General features: G+C 46.5%; 1 protein-coding gene and 1 non-coding gene across 2 annotated transcripts in view; both read right to left on the bottom strand.

Moving 5' to 3' along the window:
* Positions 1 to 24,473, bottom strand: part of LOC124550723 — a 207,267-nt gene that overhangs the window by 168,550 nt on the left and 14,244 nt on the right. The window lies entirely within an intron of this gene.
* On the bottom strand, positions 13,077 to 13,151 carry Trnat-ugu. Its single transcript has one exon. It is a non-coding gene; the product is annotated as a tRNA-Thr (tRNA).

The following is a 24,473-nucleotide window of genomic DNA, read 5'->3' as shown; positions in this document are numbered from 1 at the left end:
CACATAGAAGGTATTGTGGGAAAGACGAAACGTAGACTGCGTCTTATTGGCAAAACAGATAATTTAACAGATCTACTGAAGAGAGTGCCTACACTACGCTTGTCCGTCCTCTTTTGTTGTTGCGCGGGCTGGGACCCTTACCAGATACTATTAACGGAGTACATCGAGATAGTTGAAAGAAGAACAGCACGTGTTGCATTACTGAGAAGTAGGGGACATTGTGCTTAGGACATGATACAGGATTTGGAGTAGACATCATTAAAACAAAGATGTTTCTCGTTGCGGCGGGATGTTCTCACGAAATTTCAACCACCAACTTTTTCCTCCGAATGCGAAAATATTTTGCTGACGCCGACCTACATAGAGAGGAACGATCACCATAATAAAATAAGGGAAACCAGAGCTCGCACTGAAAGATATAGGTGATCTTTTTTTTCCAGGGCTCTGTTCGAGAGTGGAATAACAGAATTTGTTGCGAAAGCGTTTCGATGAACCTTCTGCCAGGGACTACGTGTGATTTGCAGCGTAACCATGTAGATGTGTTGATGCGTAGAAACCTTTACTTAAGTTTTTCTCGTTGACAACAGCCACAAAATAACGAGAGGGAAAAAGTGTACCACTTACTACGTTTTCGCTGTTTATACAGCAAAACTGCCGCATTAGGCATGCAGTTTTAATTTACTACTTTTTTAATACTAACTGTATTAGCGACACATTTCGCAGACTGTGCTCACATGTGCCGCTGAATGTACGTACAAGATAATATCATTTTACGACATACAGTTCAGGAGATAAGACGTCGTAAAGATTTGTTTTACCGGCAGTTTTAGTTGTGTGGATATATTTACTGATGAACAGTTGTATTGTATTGTATTTTAACCGGGGACCTAGAAACGACGGAGAGGCTCCGTCCCCGCCGCAGCCGCAGTGGTCCACAACCCCACGACAACTACCGCAGTCCACTTCACCCCTCCGTCACCCACACCGAACCCAGGGCCACTGTGCGGTTCTGCCCCTGGTGGACCCCCCAGGGAACGTCTCACACCTCACCAGTGTAACCCCTATGTTCGCGTGGTAGAGTAATGGTGGTGTACGCGTACGTGGAGAACTTGTTTGCGCAGCAATCGCCGACGTAGTGTAACTGAGGCGGAATAAGGGGAACCAGCCCGCATTCGCCGAGGCAGGTGGAAAACCGCCTAAAAACCACCCACAGACTGGCCGGCTCACCGGACCTCGACACAAATCCGCCGGGCGGATTCGTGCCGGGGACCAGGCGCTCCTTCCCGCCCGGAAAGCCCTGCGTTAGGCCGCACGGCCAACCGGGCGGGCTGATGAACAGTTAGTCGACATGCCTTTCGTGTACGGGTTCCCTGAATGCAGTGGAGCCTGGCACAACGACTCGATGCTCAGATGTTCCCGCAGTGACGGCTACCACAGCGCACTACTTTTCCTTCTGCGGGTAAACTGCACTGTTTTGTAAACCCTCGTCGGGCAGTTTTGTAAAGACCTCGTCGCTACTGCTGTGGAGGCCGAGTTGCCACAGTTGTTACGGTAGGCCGAGTTTCTGAGTTCGTGAAACGACTTCTGGTGCAGTAGACAGCTAATACAATTTCTCCCTGCCACTATTACACAGCTGTGCCCCAGGGTCAGGTAACAGGATGGATGAACGAAGGTTCTACAATACTCCAACAATTTAGTAACAAAGTCACACAAATGAGAAGGTTTACTTATCTTTGTGACTAGTTGAATAAGGAAGTCTGCAGCACTGCCTGTAATATAACACAAAAATAATCGCAGTACATAGCAAGTGAAATCTACAACAACTGTCTGTCCGATTCTAAGAGTTCACTGAACGCCATTCCCTCTCTAAGTCAGCCCTGGACGATGATCTGTCACCAAGTGGGCGAGAGCTGCTCTTCTATCTTCCGCCGGCCGCGGTGGTCTCGCGTTTCAAGGCGCGCAGTCCAGAACTGCTGCGGTCGCAGGTTCGAATCCTGCCTCGGGCATGGATGTTTGGGATGTCCTTAGGTTAGTTAGGTTTAAGTAGTTCTAAGTTCTAGGGGACTAATGACCACAGCTGGTAAGTCCCATAGTGCTCAGAGCCGTTTTCCATCTTCCGAGTAGGCTTCTGACCGTTGTCGTCCGGTCATTGGCGGATTGTACTCGGCCGGCAATTGGCCGAGGCGAAGTCGACATGTTCATTCTTAGCACCGCCAATGGCGCTGGTGGAACTCGTGCAAGTGGCAAGTCTCTGTGGCGCTGGCACCAGCTCGCATCTTTGCGCCTGTGGTGCTTTTGTCCTGGCTGTGTCTTGTTCGGGCGACACAGCAGACTGAATAGCGCCGCGCGGCGTAACTGCGCGGTCTCAGGCGCATTTTCATGGTTCGCGCGGCTCCTCCCTTGAGCACGGGTATCTGTAAGTTACACTACTGGCCGTTAAAATTGCTACACCAACAAGAAATGGAGATGACAAACGGGTATTCATTGGACAAATATATTATACTAAAACCGACTTGTGATTACATTTTCACGCAATTTGGGTGCATATATCCTGAGAAATCAGTACCCAGAACAACCACCTCTGGCCGTAATAACGGCCTTAATACGCCTGGGCATTGAGTCAAACAGAGCTTGGATGGCGTGTACAGGTACAGCTGCCCATACAGCTTCAACACGATACCACTGTTCATCAAGAGTAGTGACTGGCGTATTGTGACGAGCCAGTTGCTCGGCCACCATTGACCAGACGTTTTCAATGGGTGAGAGATCTGGCGAATGTGCTGACCAGGGCAGCAGTCGAACATTTTCTGTATCCAGAAAGGCCCGTACAGGAGCTGCAACATGCGGTCGTGCATTATACTGCTGAAATGTAGGGTTTCGCAGGGACCGAATGAAGGGTAGAGCCAGGGCTCGTAACACATCTGAAATGTAACGTCCACTGTTCAAAGTGCCGTCAATGCGAACGAGAGGTGACCGAGACGTGTAACCAATGGCACCTCATACCATCAAGCCGGGCGATACGCCATTACGGCGATGACGAATACACGGTTCCAATGTGCGTTAACCGCGATGTCGGCAAACACGGATGCGACCATCATGATGCTGTAAACATAACCTGGATTCATCCGAAAAAATGACGTTTTGCCATTCGTGCACCCAGGTTCGTCGTTGAGTACACCATCGCAGGCGCTCCTGTCTATGATGCAGCGTCAAGGGTAGCCGCAGCCATGGTCTCCGAGCTGATAGTCCATGCTGCTGTATATGTCGTCAAACTGTTCGTGCAGATGGTTGTTGTCTTGCCAACGTCCCCATATGTTGACTCAGGGAACGAGACGCGGTTGCACGATCCGTTACAGCCATGCGGATAACATGCCTCTCATCTCGACTGCTAGTGATACGAGGCCGTTGGGATCCAGCACGGCATTCCGTATTACCCTCCTGAACCCACCGATTCCATATTCTGCTAACAGTCATTCGATCTCGACCAACGCGAGCAGCAGTGTCGCGATACGATAAACCGCAATGGCGATAGGCTACAACCCGACCTTTATCAAAGTCGGAAACGTGAGGGTATGCATTTCTCCTCCTTACACGAGGCATCACATCAACGTTTCACCAGGCAACGCCGGTCAACTGCTGTTTGTGTATGAGAAATCGGTTGTGTATTTTCCTCATGTCAGCACGTTGTAGGTGTCGCCACCGGCGCCAGCCGTGTGTGAATGCTCTGAGAAGCTAATCATTTGCATATCACAGCATCTTCTTCCTGTCGGTTAAATTTCGCGTCTGTAGCACGTTATCTTCGTGGTGTAGCAATTTTAATGGCCAGTAGTGTAGGTTAACTAGTGTGTAAGTTTACGGACCAATGGCCTCAGCAGTTCCGCCCCATAGAAACTTACCAGAAATTTTCAACATTTTACTGATCAGCGAGAACATTGTGACCACTGCCGTACTGTCGATATAAAACCGTGCAGCCGTTAGCAGGGTCACCTGGCGAGGAATGACTGCTAGTCAGACACCCATATGGTGCATGTACCGTAGTATCAGTGAGTGTGTTGTCCGTGTGTAGAACTGGGAAGCTGTGCGTTCTATCTGAGTCTGACCGAGGGCTGATTCAGATGACCCTTAGGCTCGGCACGACCATTTCGGAAACTGCAGGACTTTTGGGTTGTTCGAAGAGTGTTGTGGTGAGTGTCTTCAAGATGTGGAGAAACCAAGGTGAAACCACGTCCAGATATCGTCGGGTTGGGCGGCCACCCCTCATTACAGATGTCGGATGTGGTAGGCTGGGTACGCTGGTCAAGAAGAACAGGAGACGAACTGTGGTGGAACAGCTTTAATGCTGGGTAGAGTACAAGTGTGTCTGAAAACACAGTGGACTGAACAACCCTAACGATGGTCCACTGCAGCCGACGACCCGGGCATTAGTCCAGTGAAACTGTCAGAAAAAAAGCCTGTACCTTGCAAAAGGTGGGGTAGAAGATTTTATTTTTTAACTCGTTCATATTGTTGGAAAGGTTAGAAAACCAAGTTTTGCCAACAAAATTTCTCTTGGGAAAACTTTCTGCAGTCAAAAAACTGGGAAAATTTCGGACTTTTTTCACTTTTTCAAAATATCTCAGTTTCATTTGCTCCTATCGCTTTGACGTCTATTTTATTTTTCAAAGAGCACAAAATTCTCTACAAATTTGATTCTTAACATTTTTTTACTCCCAGTATCTAAGGCGCTACAGCGCGTCAAAAAACACCAATTTTTCAAATTTCGAGCAAAGTGGCAAATCACCTAATTTTTGAACACTGTTATTTCAGTTTCTATTTGTGTAGTATAAACATATTACTCATCATCTTATTCATTGGAATTTACCATCTCACTCTGCTGCAGGGCCAGGACAAACGGCATCATATTCAGCAACTACGAACACATTCACGTCCAACTGCGTGAAGTTTATTTGTGTTACAGTATGTAATACGATTGCATCGAGGTGCCGTACATTTTCTACAGTTGATTGACGTTAATGATCAGTTATAAGAAAAAGTATGTAGGAATTGTTCTTTAGCGGACAAAATCGTATTTATTCTTAGGCGGGTGGAAGGCGATTATCTCTGGTGATTGTTCACAGCGCGCTGACAGCTATTAGCACACAACAATAAGGGTCCTACAGTTTGGAGTCGCTTCCATTCCGTATATGTTGTGGTGCTGAAAATGAGTATGTCTGACATGACTTTGTGTTTCATTTGCGAAAAAACTGTTGTGAGTGGTGGACGCAATGTGAAAAAGAAAGGACTGAGCACACTTACCGATTTTAGTGCTAAACGCAGGGAGTCTGCTCACACCCGTTTTATTGAAGCGGATCGATCAGGCAACTGGAAACTTCATCTTGAAAGCGTGCGAAAAATGCTTCCCTACTTCCATTCAGCTGGACATTTTATGTACGCTAAAAGTGGCCACCTCTACTTACAGGATATGTTGAGACTCGAGGAAAAAATGGATTTATCAGAATATGAGAAGTTCACAACGAAAGGACATTTTACAATCCGGCGATCAGAAAAGTATTGGTTAGAGGTTCCTTCTGACATGACTATAGAACAAACATTGATGAGAACCATGAAGAATTCTGGAGGACTTACTTCTGGCCGAGGAGTTACGGATAGTGTATTAACCAGGTGGACATTGGGTATCATTCACATGCAGAACATTTGTGAAGAAATTGAGTCGTACTGCGAAGTGAGCGCAGTAACATGCAGAAAAGCGGGTTTGAAATGTTCTTCAATTTTCAGGAAATGTATTGGGGTCAACTGCGAAAACGTGCCAAAATTTTTATATGAAGACAGTGAAGAAGATGTTGAGGAAACCGCTGACGAAATCAACGAACTTGCTGAGGCTGACTCGCTGTTTGGCTCTGAGCACTATGGGACTCAACTGCTGAGGTCATTAGTCCCCTAGAACTTAGAACTAGTTAAACCTAACTAACCTAAGGACATCACAAACATCCATGCCCGAGGCAGGATTCGAACCTGCGACCGTAGCGGTCTTGCGGTTCCAGACTGCAGCGCCTTTAACCGCACGGCCGCTTCGGCCGGCGACTCGCTGTTTAAAGAAGAGGTCAATCTGAGATCAGCTCTATGTACAGACCTTGAATCCGTAACTCGAGGTATTTCTGGTGACACTAAGGAACCTGGCCCATCAAAACGCAGGAAGTGATGCTCATATCTGTCACAAGTGCGCTAAAGTGCGACATTACAAGTATTACACACCCAGAACTGTCAACATTTTTTAGTAACTGACAATGCATTTTAATTGTAATAAAGCTACTTATTTTTAATGTCAACTTTGTGGCCTTTATACACAAGAATAATTACCTGCCTAATTAGGTTGCCTATTGCGGCTAACAATAGTTCAGTTTCCTGAGACTATTTATTTTGTGTGCGTGTGTATGTATGTATGTATGTGTGTGTGTGTGTGTGTGTGTGTGTGTGTCTATATCTCTTAATGATGTATTTTTATATTTATAGTTTTACAAATACCAGGGCTGAGGTGGCCCATAGTGAACTTCAGGTAGTGATGTAAGAATCACAGTAGTTGGGTGCCCAGCAATCCTCATGTTGCATACAGAGAAATGGAATACCTGAAAGTGAGGTGGTAAATTCCAACATATAACATGATGTATAATGTATTTATACTACACAAACAGAAACTGAAAAAATAGTGATCAAAAATAAGGTATCTTGCCAGTATGCTCAAAATTTGAAAAATTGGTATTTTTTGAGGCGCTGTAGCGCCTTAGATGCTGGGAGTAGAAAAAAATGGCAAGCATAAAATTTGTAGAGAAAAGAAAATAGACGTTAAAACGATAGGAGCAAAAAAACTGAGATATTTTGAAAAAAAAAACTGAAAAAAGGCCGAAATTTTCCAAGTTTTTTGACTGCAGAAAGTTTTCCCAAGCGAAATTTTGTTGGCAAAACTCTGTTTTCTAATCTTTCCAACCATATGAACGAGTTGAAAAAATAAACTCTTCTACCCCACCTTTTGCAAGGTATATCTGCTATTTGACTGGACTACATGTGTCGATGCAAACACTTCATCAGCAACTACTTCTGAAATGGGCTAGTGACCAAAGGCGCAGTGGCAGAGCGTTACATCATGTCGATGGGAGGGCGCGAATCCATCATCTTTCAGGAGAACAGCTCCCTGACACCTGTCCTGCGGGAGGGAGACAATCCAGCAGCTCCATTATGCTCTCGGGAACATTCACGTGGGCATCTGTGGGTCCAGTGGAGCTCGTACAAAGCACCATGATGGCCAAGGAATATCGTACACTGGCTGTAGACTGTACACTCTTCCTCGTGATCATATCAGTGGCATTCTTCAAAAAGACAATGCGCCATATCACAAGCCCGAGACTGTGATGGAGTGGTTCAAGAAACTCAGTGGTGAGTTCAAATTGATCTGCTGGCCCCCCAACTCACCAGATCTGAACCTGATCGAACACATCTGGGATGTGATTGAAATCAGAGCTCATCGCCCCTCTCGCTGGACTTTACGGGAATTAGGCGACTTGTGTGTGCACATGTGGTGCCAACTCTCTCCAGTGACCTATCAGGGCCTCATTGCTTCCATGCCGCAACGTTCGCCACTGTTATCTATGCCAGAGGTGATTATTAGTTAGGTGGTCATAGTGTTCTTGCTGAACAGTGTACGTTGTATTTTTGCAATTGGACATTACGGGAATTTACTCTGTATTGGAAGTACTTTGAATGAAACAAAGGTAACTCGGGTAATAAATAGAATAAATCATAAATAAATTACCGTTCTGTAACGAGACATTGAAGACGAAGGATGCCTTGCAGGAAAATATCGCTGAAGAATCTCCGACATTTAGGCTGTGCAGTTCAGGCGCAGCAAGTATTTCTCATCGTATATAACACTTAATAACCTACAAATTTACTCAAATATTCTTTTTACTATGCTCTATATGGAAAATATCTAAAATATCAGTGCTTGCTACTCTTGCTCTCACTATTTTAATGCCAATATGGTGTTTTTACCTTTCTTTTTAAAATAAATATAACAAATTACGATTATCTCAGAAACGTGATCCAATTATTCAATTTGAGATGCAGATTATATTATAAAATTCAGTTCCTTGGTTACATGATATTTTATTATAATTGATAACAGGTTTCGACTTTGCAACTATCATCAGATCTAAAAATTACAGCATCGATACATAAGCACTCAGGCAGCGCTAAGCACACGATTTAGTTTTTAGATCTGATGATGACTGGAAAGCTGAAATCGGTTATCAGTTTTCATAATGTAGTGTGTGACCAAGACATTGACTTTTTCATACACTGCACAACGAAATAGAAGTGTTTCAATGACAATAAACTTCACCGTCAGCCGTATACTTAAGGTATTTTATTTTATTCTGAAAGCAACCAGTTTCGGTATTTCATTATGCCATCTTCATGCCCCATACGCTTTTATCCAAATAAACGAGCTTGTAGTATAGCACCATAAATCACTGGATGTCGTGAATGCTGTTATATCCTAGCCAGTAATGCCAGCCGAGCCCGCTGCCAAAAGGTTGGCAGCATCAAAGTCCGGACGCCGTCCGCATAAGCAGCGCCAGCGAGACAGCAAATCGCCGCAAGTCTGCGCGCGCCACCGCTGACTTCTGGCTTCTTAAGCGCTGGAGTCGCGAGCGCTAGGACAGTTCTGTATTCGCCGCTCAGTTGTATACTCGCCACCGAATTGTGTACTTGCTAGTCAGTTGTGTGTTCATCGCAGCAGAGTTGTTGTTTGTCGTCAGCCGACGCTGACCTAGCCGCTCCGACTCTAACTAGACAGATCTCTGTAGACACGGAGTCACTACTGTGTTTCTGTATCTTCGTTAATAAAGATAAGTACCGACTTTTATTTAATCAGAATCTTTGGGTTTTCATCTTTCTGTTCACTGTTCCAGCGGACCGGTCGGCCCGCTATTAAAAGTGTGGCGGTGACTTCGTAAGCCGTTTCTACAGCGAATTGCTTGTCGCTACGAACACCGCCACAAAAAATGCGAATCGTTATACAATTGTTTCATGCGAAGACGCGAAGCAACTATAAAACACTGGATATCGTGAATTCCAGTCGTTCTACTATTGCTTTATACGATAACGTTACAGCAACTGCTGTCACATCTTCGTATGAAGCAATTGTATAACGAAAATTCCTGGTAGATTAAAACTGTGTGCCGGACCGAGACTCGAACTCGGGATCTATGCCTTTCGCGGGCACGTGCTCTCATTCTGGAAACATCCCCCAGGCTGTGGCTAAGCCATGTCTCCGCAATTTACTTTCTTTCAGGAGTGCTAGTTGGGCATGGTTCACGGAGAGCTTCTGTAAAGTTTGGAAGGTAGGAGACGAGGTACTGGTAGAAGTGAAGCTGTGAGGGCGGCTCGTGAGTCGTGCTTGGGTGGCTCAGATGGTTAGAGCACTTGCCCGCGAAAGTAAAGATCCCGAGTTCGAGTCTCGGCCTGGCACACAGTTTTAATCTGCCAGGAAGTTTCAGATCAGCGCACACTCCGCTGCAGAGTGGAAATCTCATTCTGGCAATTGTATAACGACTGGAATTCACGATATCCGGTGATTTATGGCGATGTACGACAAGTTTGTTTATTTGAAGAGTATGAGTCTTGAATGGAATGAAATGCCGAAACTGGTTGCTTTCAGAATAAAATATATTGTAGTATACGGCTGTCGGTGAAGTTTATTGACACTGAAAATTACTTACCAGCCGACGTCCCATGGCAATGATGGATCAACAGAGGCGAAATAGAAGGGTCACTTACTCGAAGCTCTTTCTCGAAACTCCGTAACTTTCTCCCATTGCGTCGCAGAAATTTGCAAGTTGTCTCAAAGGTGTCTACAACCCTCCTGTGTAATGGCGCAACAGCGTGGCGGCACGCGGCGTCACAGAGAGCGCCATAGGAGGGCGCGAAGGAGGAGGGGGGGGGGGGTTGAAAAAGCATAACACTTTTACCGCTTCGGATCTGTTAAGTCCCATAGTGCTCAGAGCCATTTGAACCGCTTCGGATCATGTTCAGATGTCGTCGAATGGTTTTGGGCGGCCGGCCGCGGTGGCCGTGCGGTTCTAGGCGCTCCAGTCAGGAGCCGCGCTGCTGCTACGGTCGCAGGTTCGAATCCTGTCTCGGGCATGGGTGTGTGTGATGTTCTTAGGTTAGTTAGGTTTAAGTAGTTCTAAGTTCTAGGGGACTAATGACCACAGCAGTTGAGTCCCACAGTGCTCAGAGCCATTTGAACCATTTTTTGGTTTTGGGCGGACCCTATTGTTCCACCCCGTGTACCAGAGCAAAAATTGCGGCCGCACTAGACTCGAAAGGGATGCAATCCTTTTCAGTGGAGCTGAAGGTCCACGACGTCCTAAGAGAAGGGCTGAATCGCTCGCGGGGTATAAGCGGTGTTGAAGGTTATCAACAACGTCGGCCTATTGCTCATCGCACAGCGAACTGTCGTTTTCGACCGCGAAATCTGTGGGAATCAACGTCCCAAGGAAAGGGGAGGTTTCACTGACTCCCATGTCCTCACCGATAGCTTAGTGGTCAGCGTGACGGATTGCCGTCCCACGGACCCGGGTTCGATTCCCGGCTGGGTCGGAGATTTTCTTCGCTCAGGGACTGGGTGTTGTGCTGTCTTCATCATCATTTCATCCCCATCCAGCGCGCAGGTCACTCAATGTAACGTCGAATGTAATAAGACCTGCACCAAGGCGGCCGGACCTGCCCCGTCAGGGGCCTCCCAGCCAATGACGCCAAACCCTCATTTCTATTTCCAATGACTCCCCTTATGCCACCCCATGAGGCGTGTCTATTCCGAGCGGCGCTGCGTCTGAAATGCTTGACACGACCATCGATAAGAAAACCGAGCGATGACTTCAACGCTGGGCGTTGTGGCTCTGACCTCCATCGCAAATGCGTCAAAAGAATGGGTGAAATGTGGGTAAGAGAGAACGTGACGACCTTCTCATCGCGTGACACGGCCACGGTGGCGTTGGACAAAACTGTGGTGCTATTTGGTGCCAAAATTATATCAATAACTCTTCTTACAGTTTTCCGCATGTGTCGACACCTTGCTGTTTAAAGCGTAGCTGAGTCCGGTGTTTACGTCACAGGGCGCCACACTTCTGCATCATTACAAAGCAAGGTTGAAGTCACCCTTCAGGCAAATTTCGAATTTCTGCGTCGCATGAGAGACAACTGCTGAGTTTCGAGAAACTGTTCCTCTGATTGTACTGCGTATTTATAATCCGATACAAAGGTCACCGGCATCCACAGCACGTCCGAACGGCCAAATTTCCGTTTTTATGAGGAAAAAGATACAAAAAATTGTAGTCTACCCACCATAAAATTCGCCGGCTGCTGTGGCCGAGCTGTTCAAGGCTTTTCAGTCCGGAATCGCGCTGCTGCTACGGTCGCAGGTTCGAATCCTGCCTCGGGCATGGATGTGTGCGATGTGTTTAGGTTAGTTAGGTTTAAGCGGTTCAAAGTCCAGGGGACTGATGACCTCTGATGTTAAGTCCCATAGTGCTCATTTTGCCGGCTTTAAAGGTTGACCCGAACGAAAGACATTCTAGCAGTCCAGACGACAGACAGACACTAACTGCCTCACAACTGCGGACGAGAGACGGACTAGCAAGCTAGGGACGAGAGACTGACCCAGACTAACCCCCGACTGACATGGTCATTTGCTCTTCCTTTTCTACCTATCATTCTTTTCCATCTGGAATGTGCCTGCGTCATCTATAATCTGCAACCAAGTGCCAATGGGCACTGCTCATCAGCTGGTAACGCTGCAGCTCTTGTAGCATGTGAGAGGGTATTTTCAAAAATGGTTCAAATGGCTCTGAGCACTATGGGACTTAACATCTGTGGTCATCAGTCCCCTAGAACTTAGAACTACTTAAACCTAACTAACCGAAGGACATCACACATATCTATGCCCGAGGCAGGATTCGAACCTGCGACCGTAGCGGTCACGCGGTTCCAGACTGAAGCGCCTAGAACCGCATGGCCACTCCGGCCAGGCAGGGTAGTTTCAGCAACCAATGCTCTGAAACTACAGTTTGCTCGTAGAGGTTAGGTTTAGTAGCGATGAACAAAACGATCGTGATTTTAAATATACCGCAGACTGCTGATCACTGCTTTCTCGGGTACATTATACAAGTTGTGGTTAGCTTAGACATATGTTAAAAAGTTTTGGGCTACGAAACGCATCTCCTGACACAGTTCAATCATGGGTCACTTAAAATAAGCTGTCGATAGAGCGTCTCGCATTTCCGACATACCTTGCGGTGGGCACTGCCAACATCACTCTGTTTTACAAATCAACATCATTTGTGAAGTGATCCGCCATCTTTTTGTGTCACTTATAACTGAGCCGGCAGCTGATGTGGCAACGCTGTAGTGGTAAGTGACAGACGTAAACTATCAAGTAATTTTAAACAGAGTATAGAGTGCATTAGCGTCGTTCGTGTTTAGTGTTGTTAGCAGACCAGAGGTCCGCCCCTGGTAGCTGAGGCTCAGCGTGACGGACTGTCAATCCTCTGGGCCTGGGTTCGGGGAATTTTCTCCGCCCAGGGACTGGGTGTTGTGCTGTCATCCTCTTCATATCAACCTCTTCGACTGCAGGTCGCCGAAGTGGCGTCAAATTGAAAGACCAGCACCCAGCGAACGGCCTGCCTGACGGGGAGGCCCTAGTCATACGATTAAATTAAATAAATAACCAGACCAGATGAGGTATACAAGGGCTGGAACATCGTCAGATGTTGAGTGATCACTGCGAAGGTTCTGCGGATGCCTCATATCTGCAGCAACTGAAAGAGTTTGGAAGGGGCCTCATTTTGGATCTCCATTTGGCTAGCTGGTCGAATCATGCAATATCCAGATTTGTGGGGTTATTGGATGTGACTTGCACTTCAAGGGAATGTGAGCACGGCCAAAATGAAATGATAATTAAATGGACACCTTAGCTGCAAACAGGCGTTGATGTACTTCATTCGGGACATGTTGAAAATGTGTGCCCTGACCGGGACTCGAACCCGGGATCTCCTGCTTACATGGCAGACGCTCTATCCATCTGAGCCACCGTGGGCACAGAGGATAGTGCGTCTGCAGGGACTTATGCCTTGCACGCTCCCCGTGAGATCCACATTCCCAACATGTCCACACCACTACATTCGTACTGCGCCTAACAGATGTTTGCCCATCATACTCATTACTCGTGGCAGATTAATCTACCAAGTCCTGTACGAATTCGGGCATAGCGTGTGCGTTCGCACAAGAAGGTCTGTGCCCACGGTGGCTCAGATGGATAGAGCGTCTGCCATGTAGCAGGAGATCCCGGGTTCGAGTCCCGGTCGGGGCACACATTTTCAACATGTCCCCAATGAAGTACATCAACGCCTGTTTGCAGCTAGAGTGTCCATTTAATTATCATTTCATTTCTAGCAAAGCTGCGTGGTCATCCACGGTAACTATTCTTTCGGGAACAGATACTACCGTCACATAAACGGCCAAAATGGTCATCAAGGTTAAGTTCGACCACATCTGACCACCGTGAGGGAGAACCTCTATATTATGCACCAAGCACACTGTAGCCCCGTCACATCTGCCTATGCTATTAAGGAACCAGTAACGAGCTCCATGCAGCATTCTGTGCCATCCCACACCATCTATCACCACTCGACTAAGGCAGTACCAAACCATGCATAGGCTGCTGGTTGCACAAATGGTTGCGTTTGGAGTGGTGCTCTGACTGGGAAGCATCAGCTGCTGATGAATGGCGCATCACATTGCGTACAGTGATGAGTAGAGCTACTGCACTACTGAACGTGATCATCTTTGGCGAGTCTGTTGCGACTTGAACACACCCAATTCTTACAATGTTTTGAAGGGGCACAAGGTGTTACCTCTGGTGTCATGGAGGAGGGAGCCATAGGGTACGACTTCAGGTCACAGCTGGGAGTGATAGAAGGAAATGTTATGGCACAACGGTACATCACGGGCATCTTGCTCCCTCGCATGCTACTTATCATTTTATAGTGCTGCTGTGCCATTTTTCAACAGGACAATGCTGTCCACACACGGGGTGCGTCTCTATGATCGGTGTGATGTTGAGGTACTCTAGTGGCCAGCGAGCTCCCCAATAGAATATGGGTGGGAGCTGATCTGACATCAGTTCCTTCTCAGTGACCATATACAGGATATGGAGCAGCAGTTGTGCGCCTTCTTACACCAGGGGAGGACACAACGCCTTTATGAGACCCTTGCCTACCGAATCAATGCGTGCATCCAGGGCAGAGTGGGTGGAACGTAATACTTATAAGTGAGGTCATGAAACTTCCTGGCACATTAAAACTGTGTGCCAGACAGAGACTCGAGCTCGGGACCTTTGCCTTTCGCGGGCAAGTGCTCTACTATCTGAGCTACCCAAGCACGACTCACGCCCCGCCAGTACCTCGTCTCCTACTTTCCAAACTTCACAGAAGCTCTCCTGCGAATCTTGCAGAACTAGCACTCCAGAAAGAAAGGATATTGCGGAGACATGGCTTGGCCACAGCCTGGGGGATGTCTGAAGTAGCGCTGGAGAGAACTGACACCATGAATCCTGCAAGGCCGTCCACATATCCGTAAGATTACGAGAGGTGGAGACCTCTTCTGAACAGCACGTTGCAAAGCATCCCAGATATGCTCAATAAAGTTTCATATCTGGGAAATTTGGTGGCCAGCGGTAGTGTTTAAATTCAGAAGAGTGTTCCTGGAGCCACTCTGTAGCTATTCTGGACGTGTGGGGTGTCACACTGTTCTGCTGGACTGCCAGAGTCCATCGGAATGCACAATGGACATGAATGGATGCATGTGATCAGACAGGATGCTTACGAACGCGTCAACTGTCAGAGTCGTATCTAGGCGTATCAGGAGCCCCATATCACTCCAATTGCACACGCCCTACACCATTACAAAGCGTCCACCAGCTTGAACAGTCCTCTACTGACATGCAGAGTCCATGGATTCATGAGGTTGTCTCCATATTCGCACACGTCCACCCGCTCGATACAATTTGAAACGAGACTTGTCCGACTGGGCAACATATTTCCAGTCATCAACAGTCCAATGTCGGTGTTGACGGGCCCAGGCGAGGTGTAAAGCTTTGTATCATGCAGTCATCAAGAGTATACGAGTTGCACTAGGCTCCGAAAACCCATGTCGATGGTTTTCGTGGAATGGTTCGCACACTGACACTTGATGATGGCCCAGCGTTGAAGTCTTCAGCAATTTGCGGAAGGGTTGTATTTCTATCACTTTGAATGATTCTCTTCAGTCGTCGTTGGTGCCGTTCTTGCAGGATCTTTTTCCGGCCGCAGCGATGTCGGAGATGTGATATTTTTCGGATTCCTGATATTCATGGTATACTCGTGAAATGGTCGTACGGGAAAATCCCCACTTCATCGCTACCTCGCTGTGTCCCATCGCTCGTGTGCCGATTACAACAACACACTGAAATCTTGATAACCTGCCATTGTAGCAGCAGTAATCGATCTAATAACTGCATCAGACACTCGTTGTCTTATACAAGGTGTTACAAAAAGGTACGGCCAAACTTTCAGGAAACATTCCTCACACACAAATAAAGAAAAGCTGTTATGCGGACATGTGTCCGGAAACGCTTAATTTCAATGTTAGAGCTCATTTTAGTTTCGTCAGTATGTTCTGTACTTCCTCGATTCACCGCCAGTTGGCCCAACTGAAGGAAGGTAATGTTGACTTCGGTGCTTGTGTTGACATGCGACTCATTGCTCTACAGTACTAGCATCAAGCACATCAGTACGTCGCATCAACAGGTTAGTGTTCATCACGAACGTGGTTTTGCAGTCAGTGCAATGTTTACAAATGCGGAGTTGGCAGATGCCCATTTGATGTATGGATTAGCACGGGGCAATAGCCGTGGTGCGGTACGTTTGTATCGAGACAGATTTCCAGAACGAAGGTGTCCCGACAGGAAGACGTTCGAAGCAATTGATCGGCGTCTTAGGGAGCACGGAACATTCCAGCCTATGACTCGCGACTGGAGAAGACCTAGAACGACGAGGACACCTGCAATGAACGAGGCAATTCTTCGTGCAGTTGACGATAACCCTAATGTCAGCGTCAGAGAAGCTGCTGCTGTACAAGGTAACGTTGACCACGTCACTGTATGGAGAGTGCTACGGGAGAACCAGTTGTTTCCGTAGCATGTACAGCGTGTGCACGCACTATCAGCAGCTGATTGGCCTCCACGGGTACACTTCTGCGAATGGTTCATTCAACAACGTGTCAATCCTCATTTCAGTGCAAATGTTCTCTTTACGGATGAGGCTTCATTCCAACGTGATCAAATTGTAAATTTTCACAATCGACATGTATGGGCTGACGAGAATCCGCACGCAATTGTGCAATCACGTCATCAACACAGATTTTCTGTGAACGTTTGGGCAGGCATTGTTGGTGACGTCTTGATTGGGCCCCATGTTCATCCACCTACGCTCAATGGAGCACGTTATCATGATTTCGTACGGGATACTCTACCTGTGCTGCTAGAACATGTGCCTTTACAAGTACGACACAACATGTGGTTAATGCACGATGGAGCTCCTGTACATTTCAGTCGAAATGTTCGTACGCTTCTCAACAACAGATTCGGTGACCGATGGATTGGTAGAGGCGGACCAATTCCACGCATTAACCCGCCAAGGTCGCTGATGTTCCACTTGTCGCAGCCATCGTGCCACAGGCCCATAGTGCATATTATGCCCGTTTACGTTATCGCTGTTGGTTAATGACGCTTCATCGCTAAATAGAATGCGTGCAAAAAACTTGTATCGTCCCGTAATTTTTCTTGTGCCCAGTGGCAGAACTGTACACGACCTTCAAAGTCGACGCCATGCACTTCCTGGTGTATAAAATATGGTACGGGTGCAATCAATGTTGATGTAGCATTCTCAACACCGACGTTTTTGAGATTCCCGATTCTCGCGCAATTTGTCTGCTACTGATGTGCGGATTAGCCGCGACAGCAGCTAAAACACCTACTTGGGCACCATCATTTGTTGCAGGTCGTGGTTGATGTTTCACATATGGCTGAACACTTCCTGTTTCCTTAAATAACGTAACAATCCGGCGAACGGTCCGGACACTTGGATGATGTCGTCCAGGATACCGAGCAGCATACATAGCACAGGCCTGTTGGGCATTTTGATCACAACAGCCATACATCAACACGATATCGATCTTTTCCACAATTGGTAAACGGTCCATTTTAGCACGGGTAATGTATCACGAAGCAAATACCTTCCTCTCTGGCAGAATGTTAAGTGATACCACGTAATTATACGTTTGTGACTATTACAGCGCCATCTATCACGATGCGAAAAAAGTGGTCCAACTAAAACATTCACATTTCTTTACATACTACACGAATATGTAATAAAAAATGGGGGTTCCTATTTAAAAAAAAACCAAGTTGATATTCGTTTGACCTATGGCAGCGCCATCTAGCGGGCCAACCATAGCGCCATCTGGTTTCCCCCTTCAAGCTAGACCAGTTTCGTTCTTTTGGTTTTTTCGTTTGATGCTTATTTCGTGAGATATTTGGCCCGGTCACTATCAATGGACCACCCTGTTTAAGACGACAAGTGTCTGGCGGAGTTGTTAGATCGGTTACTGCTGCTACAATGGCAGGTTATCAAGATACAAGTGATTTCGAATGTGGTGTTGTAGTCAGTGAATCCTTGTGTACCCTGCCGGATGCGGCGAAGTAGTGGGTGGCATTGGTTAAAACCAGAAAGGCTCTGGTCATAATACAGAAGACAGTTGGTTTATCTGGCTTAAGGCAAGTCGATTGTCTCAAGACTTTATAAGCACGTTGCCTCCAGTCTTGCTGGTTTGCCATATTTCACCAGAGCTCAGTAATATCACAGTTCGTGAGCCATATTGCATAATTTTGACTAACTGTGTTGATAAATGTTGATGGTTGTCTTGTCAGTGCAAAAATTTGCTACGTAGGTTTTTAATGCAATCTGTATCTCGTATTTTCCATGCACGAATAATCGGGCTTTATACATTATCATTTTTAAGGGAATTGTTTTGTTACGGCACTTTTTCTAAAATTATTGTAGGTTGCGTTCCTGTATCTGCTGAGGAAGTTGTGGTGTTGTTTCCATTTAATTGTTGAAAACTACGTATCCTTGCTGCTGAGTGAAAGTTTCTGTTTATGAATACTGTTGTGTTTTCTCATGGGTCTTTGATATTATAATACTGAAATGCGAATTGAAAGATATGCAGAACTATGCACAGATGTGCACAACTATAGACCTATATCTCTAACGTCGATCAGTTGTAGAATTTAGGAACACGCGTTATGTTCGAGTGTAATGACTTTTCTGGAGACTAGAAATCTACTCTGTAGGAATCAGCATGGGTTTCGAAAAAGACGATTGTGTGAAACCCAGCTCGCGCTATTCGTCGACGAGACTCTGAGGGCCACAGACACGGGTTCCCAGGTAGGTTCCGTGTTTCTTGACTTCCGCAAGGCGTTCGATAAAGTTCCCGATAGTCGTTTAAGAACAAAGTAAGAGCATATGGACTATCAGATCAATTGTGTGATTGGATTGAAGAGTTCCTAGATAACAGAACGCAGCATCTCATTCACAATGGAGAGAAGTCTTCCGAAGTAAGAGTGATTTCAGGTGTGCCGCAGCGGAGTCTCGTAGGACCGTTGCTATTCACAATATATATAAATGAACTTGTGGATAACATCGGAAGTTCACTAAGGCTTTTTGCGGATGATGCTGTAATATATCGAGAGGTTGTAACAATGGAAAATTGGACTGAAATGCAGGAGGATATGCAACGAATTGATGTATGGTGCAGGGAATGGCAATTGAATCTCAATGTAGACAAGTGTAATGTGCCGCGAATACATAGAAAGAAAGATCCTTTATCATTTAGCTACAATATAGCAGGTCAGCAACTGGAAGCAGTTAATTCCATAAATTATCTGGGAGTACGCATTAGGAGTGATTTAAAATGGAATGATCATATAAAGTTGATCGTCGGTAAAGCAGATGCCAGACTGAGATTCATTGGAAGAATCCTAAGTAAATGCAATCCGAAAACAAAGGAAGTAAGTTACAGTACGCTTGTTCGCCCACTGCTTGAATACTGCACAGCAGTGTGGGATCCGTACAAGATAGGGTTGATAGAAGAGATAGAGAAGATCCAATGGAGAAAAGAGCGCTTCGTTACAGGATCATTTAGTAATCTCGAAAGCGTTACGGAGATGATGGATAAACTTCAGTGGAAGACTTTTCAGGCGAGACGCTCAGTAGCTCGGTACGGGCTATTGTTGAAATTTCGAGAACATACCTTCACTATATTGCTCCCTCCTACGTATATCTCGCGAAGAGACCATGAGGATAAAATTAGAGAGATTAGAGTCCACACAGAGGCATACTGACAATCTTTCTTTCCACGAACTATACGAGACTGGAATACAGGGAGGGACCGATAGAGGTACTCAAAGTACCCTCCGATACACACCGTCAGGTGGCTTGCGGCCTGTGGATGTAGATGTAGATTTGTACCACATCCACCTCGGCCTAGCTTTTCCATTAACTTCTTTAGTTGGACAAGACACGAATGCACTTTCAGTACACACGAGAAAGAGGAATCGTGTATTGAAACTATCTCAAAATTTAGCCCAAGTTTTAACTTTCGCTTATGTAGAAGATACGGTCTTGCTAGACAGGAATAAATGTCTACGAAATCTTCTGTACTTCCTGAACTGCGTCGAGCAGAGACCAAATAAATCCACCCCCCCTCCCCCATGACTCTCCCCGTCGCCTGGGACGGCAGAGGTATCGCACCCGCCCATTCCGGTCACGTCAGCCTCCCGTAACAAACTCCGCCGCAGCCTAGACCCTGATTGCTCGCGCCGGCTCCATCAGGGAACGACGCCTTCGCCACCCGCGACCAAAACGTATCGATTACCGCGACGCCCCAGTGCCCAGTGGACGTCAAGTCTGACCTCAATACGCGACGGCGGGGAACACTTGCTGGCCGCCTACTGTTTGGCCACGGTGACTTGACAGTTTCGCTAGTGCTGCCAGAAGTGGAGAAAATCAGAACTACCTACTCCCTGGCTGTCTACTGTTTGGCCATGATGACTTGACAGTTTCCCTAGTGCTGCCAGAAGCGGAGGAAATCAGAACTACCCACTGCCTGGTTGTCTACTGTTTGGCGACAATATCTTGACAGTTTCGCTAGTGCTGCCAAAAGCGGAGAAAATCAGAACTATCCACTGCTTGGTTGTCTACTGTTTGGCCACGATAACTTGACAATTTCGTTAGTGCTGCCAGAAGCGGAGAAAATCAAAACTACCCACTCCCTGGCCATCTACTGTTTGGCCACGATGACTTGACAATTTAGTTAGTGCTGCCAGAAGCGGAGAAAATCAAAACTACCCACTCCCTGGCCATAACTGTTGGGCCACGATGACAATTTCGTTAGTGCTGCCAGAAGTGGGGAAAATCAGAACTACCTTCTCCCTGGCCCTCTACTGTTTGGCCACAATGACTTGACAATTTCGCTATTGCTGCCAGAAGCGGAGAAAATCAGAACTACCCACTCCCCGGCCGTCTTCTGTTTGTCCACGATAATTTGACGGTTTCGCTAGTGCTGCCAGAAGCGGAGAGAATAAGAACTACCCACTCCATGGCTCTCTACTGTTTGGCCACAATGACTTGACAATTTCGCTAGTGCTGCCAGAAGCGGAGAAAATCAAAACTACCCACTCCCTGGCCGTCTACTGTTCGGCCACGATGACTTGACAATTTCGCTAGTGCTGCCAGAAGCGGAGAAAATCAAAACTACCCACTCCCTGGCCGTCTACTGTTTGGCCACGATGACTTGCAATTTCGCTAGTGCTGCCAGAAGCGGAGAAAATCAAAACTACCCACTCCCTGGCCGTCTACTGTTCGGCCACGATGACTTGACAATTTCGCTAGTGCTGCCAGAAGCGGAGAAAATCAAAACTACCCACTCCCTGGCCGTCTACTGTTCGGCCACGATGACTTGACAATTTCGCTAGTGCTGCCAGAAGCGGAGAAAATCAAAACTACCCACTCCCTGACCGTCTACTGTTTGGCCACGATGACTTGCAATTTCGCTAGTGCTGCCAGAAACGGAGAAAGTCAGAACTACCCACTCTCTAGTCGTCTACTTTTTGGCCACGATAACTTGACGGTTTCGCTAGTGCTGCCAGAAGCAGAGAAACTCAGCACTACTTCAGGGATATTCTTGCATCTCCGAGCACTACCAGCGCCAAGCTGCCCCTAGATCCGAAGTATTGCAAAAGGTTTGCGTCCAGTACCAAGTAACTTCCGTAAGCACCTGGGTAGGTGTTTGCAACAGAAAGAAAACTTACTCACGTTTACTTCTTCAAGTCGCTGGGAGAAGTATATTTCAGGAACTCACCGCAAGTACTTGTTATGCACTGAAGAGCCAAAGAAACTGGTACATCTGCCTAATAGCGTGTAGGGCTGCCGCCAGCACGTAGAAGTGCCGTAACACGACGTGATATGGACTTGATTAATGTTTGAAGTATTGCGGGAGGGAACTGACGACATGAATCCTGCATGTCCGCCCATAAATCCAGAAGTAATCTACAGGGTGGAGATGTCTTCTGAAGAGAACGTTGCAAGGATCCCAGGTATGCTCAATAACGTATCATGTCTGGTGCCAAGCGGAAGTGTCCAAACTCAGAAGAGTGTTTCTGGAGCCACTCTGTGGCAATTCTGGACGGGTTGGGTGTCGCATTGCCCTGCTGGAATTGCCCAAGTCGGTCGGAATGCACAATGGACATGAATGTATGCAGGTTATCAGACAGGATGCTTAAATACGTGTCACCCGTCAGAGTCGTATCTAGACATATCAGGGTCCCCATATAACTACAACTGCACACGCTGTACACCATTACAGAGCCTCCGCCGGCCGAGGTGGCCAAGCGGTTAAAGGCGCTACAGTCTGGAACCGGGCGACCGCTACGGTCGCAGGTTCGAATCCTGCCTCGGGCATGGATGTGTGTGATGTCCTTAGGCTAGTTAGGTTTAAGTAGTTCTAAGTTATAGGGGACTGATGACCTTAGAAGTTAAGTCCCATAGCGCTCAGAGCCATTTGAACCATTTGAACAGAGCCTCCGCCAGCTTGAACAGTCCCCTGTTGACATGCAGGGTCCATGGATTCATGAGGTTGTCTGCATACCCGTACACGTTTATCCGCTCGATACAATCTGAAACGAGACTCGTCCAACCAGGCAACATGTTTCCAGTTATCAAAATTCCCTTGTCGGTGTTGACTGGCCGAGGCGAGGCGTAAAGATTTGTATCATACAGTCATCAAAACCCATATCGATGCTGTTTCGCTGAATGGTTCGCACGCTGACACTTGTTGATGGTCCAGCGTTGAAATCTGCAGCAATCTGCCGAAGTGTTGCACTTCTGTCATGCTGAACGATTCTCTTCAGTCGTCGTTGGTCCCGTTCTTGCAGGATCTTTATCCGACTACAGCGATGTTGGAGATTTGATGTTTTACTGGATTTCTGATATTCATGACGCACTCGTGGAATGGTCGTACGGGAAATTCCCCACTTCATCGATACCTCGGTGATGCTGTGTCCCATCAATCGTGCGCCGGCTATAACGCCACGTTGAAACTCAAATTTTGATAATCTGCCATTGTAGCAGCAGTAACCGATCTAACACCTGCGCCAGACACCTGTCTTATATAGGCGTTGCCGACCGCAACGCCATATTCTGCCTGTTTATATATTTCTGTATTTGAATACGCATGCCTATACCAATTTCCTTGTAGAAGCGGAGTTATTCTTAAAAACCAAAGCAACCGTCGTGGTTGTTGCATTATTATTAATGAATAAAAATAGTGACGAAACACTAAAATAAAAAATAGAAAAAATATTAGAGGAGGACTTGTTACCAAGAAACACAATTCAGGTAACTAAAATCTGAGGACTTCACTTAGATGAAAAACTTTGAGGATGTGTGCAGATTGCGAACATCTATTGTCTACTGTATAATAAAATGTTCGATAACAGGAAACAAAAAACGCAGTGTGGTATCTCACCAAGCGTCTGCGTTTTAAATAGTCTTCGATTTTTCAAGCAGTATTTACTGCTTATATCACAAATGTAATGCATTTATATTTACAGTAACATTAAAAATCGGCTAAAATGTAAAGATATGTGTCCTGCCATCCTAAAAATGATTGGTAAACTCATTTCACAGTTCCTTGACTGAACTTCCACAAAATGACAAATCTGGGTAGGTACTTGCAGCAAGACCCAACAAACTAGAACGAATCTTCGTCCTGCAGCGGAGTGTGCGTTGATTTCAAACTTTCTGACGAATTGAAACTGTTTGCCAGACGCAGACTCGAACCTGGGAACACGATCTGGAGCACAGTTTTAATTTGTCCGGAAGTTTCATGCTGGAAATTGTTTCCACTAACTTGCGAACTTCTTGAATTTGACGAAAATAGAGAGGGGGGGATGCAAATATGGTGGTTTGCAAATTCCACCCAAATCTCTGATGGCATGGATAATGCGCCATTCCATAGCTGGTAGTTCGATAGATTTCATAATAAATATGATTTCAGTATTACGACGTTAGAGTGGTTGCAAAATGGGGAAATAAACTGCAACGACTCAATCAGGAAGACGATCTGTTATGTACAATATAGGAAAATAAACTAGCCGTGGAAGTACCCAAGTGGTTCAAATGGCTCTGAGCACTACGGGACTTAACTTCTGAGGTCATCAGTCCCCTACAACTTAGAACTACTTAAACCTAACTAACCTAAGGACATCACACACATCCATGCCCGAGGCAGGATTCGCACCTGCGACCGTAGCGGTCGCGCAGTTCCAGACTGTAGCGCCTAGAACCGCTCGGCAACAGTGGCCGGCTGGAAGTATCCATTGTAGACGAAATCGCGGAGAGCAAATGCTACTAAACGCTAGTACGTTTATCGCCCCAAAACTGCGATCTAATTCCGATAGAACTGCATTGGGCCAATTTTAGGGAGAAAAATGTCACTGGCAACATGTCGAAGCAAAGATTGCAGAATCTTGTTAATGCTGGTTACCTTTCCGTTACTGCACTGGACTACCAAGCTTAATGCCGGAATGTTAAGCAGCTGCAGCAGGAGCATTGGACACGAGATGGAATAACGGAAACGGCCATCGATGAAGTTATCATCAATACTACCACGCCCTCAGGCGATGATGATGATTTTGAATCAACACAGATCATCTCTACTGAACACCGTTTTGACACTTCTTTCGGGCACAATTAATTAAATTT

Source organism: Schistocerca americana, chromosome 9, assembly GCF_021461395.2.
Source record: "Schistocerca americana isolate TAMUIC-IGC-003095 chromosome 9, iqSchAmer2.1, whole genome shotgun sequence".
Classification (NCBI taxonomy): domain Eukaryota; kingdom Metazoa; phylum Arthropoda; class Insecta; order Orthoptera; family Acrididae; genus Schistocerca; species Schistocerca americana.
This window is presented reverse-complemented; position numbering and strand designations above follow the sequence as displayed.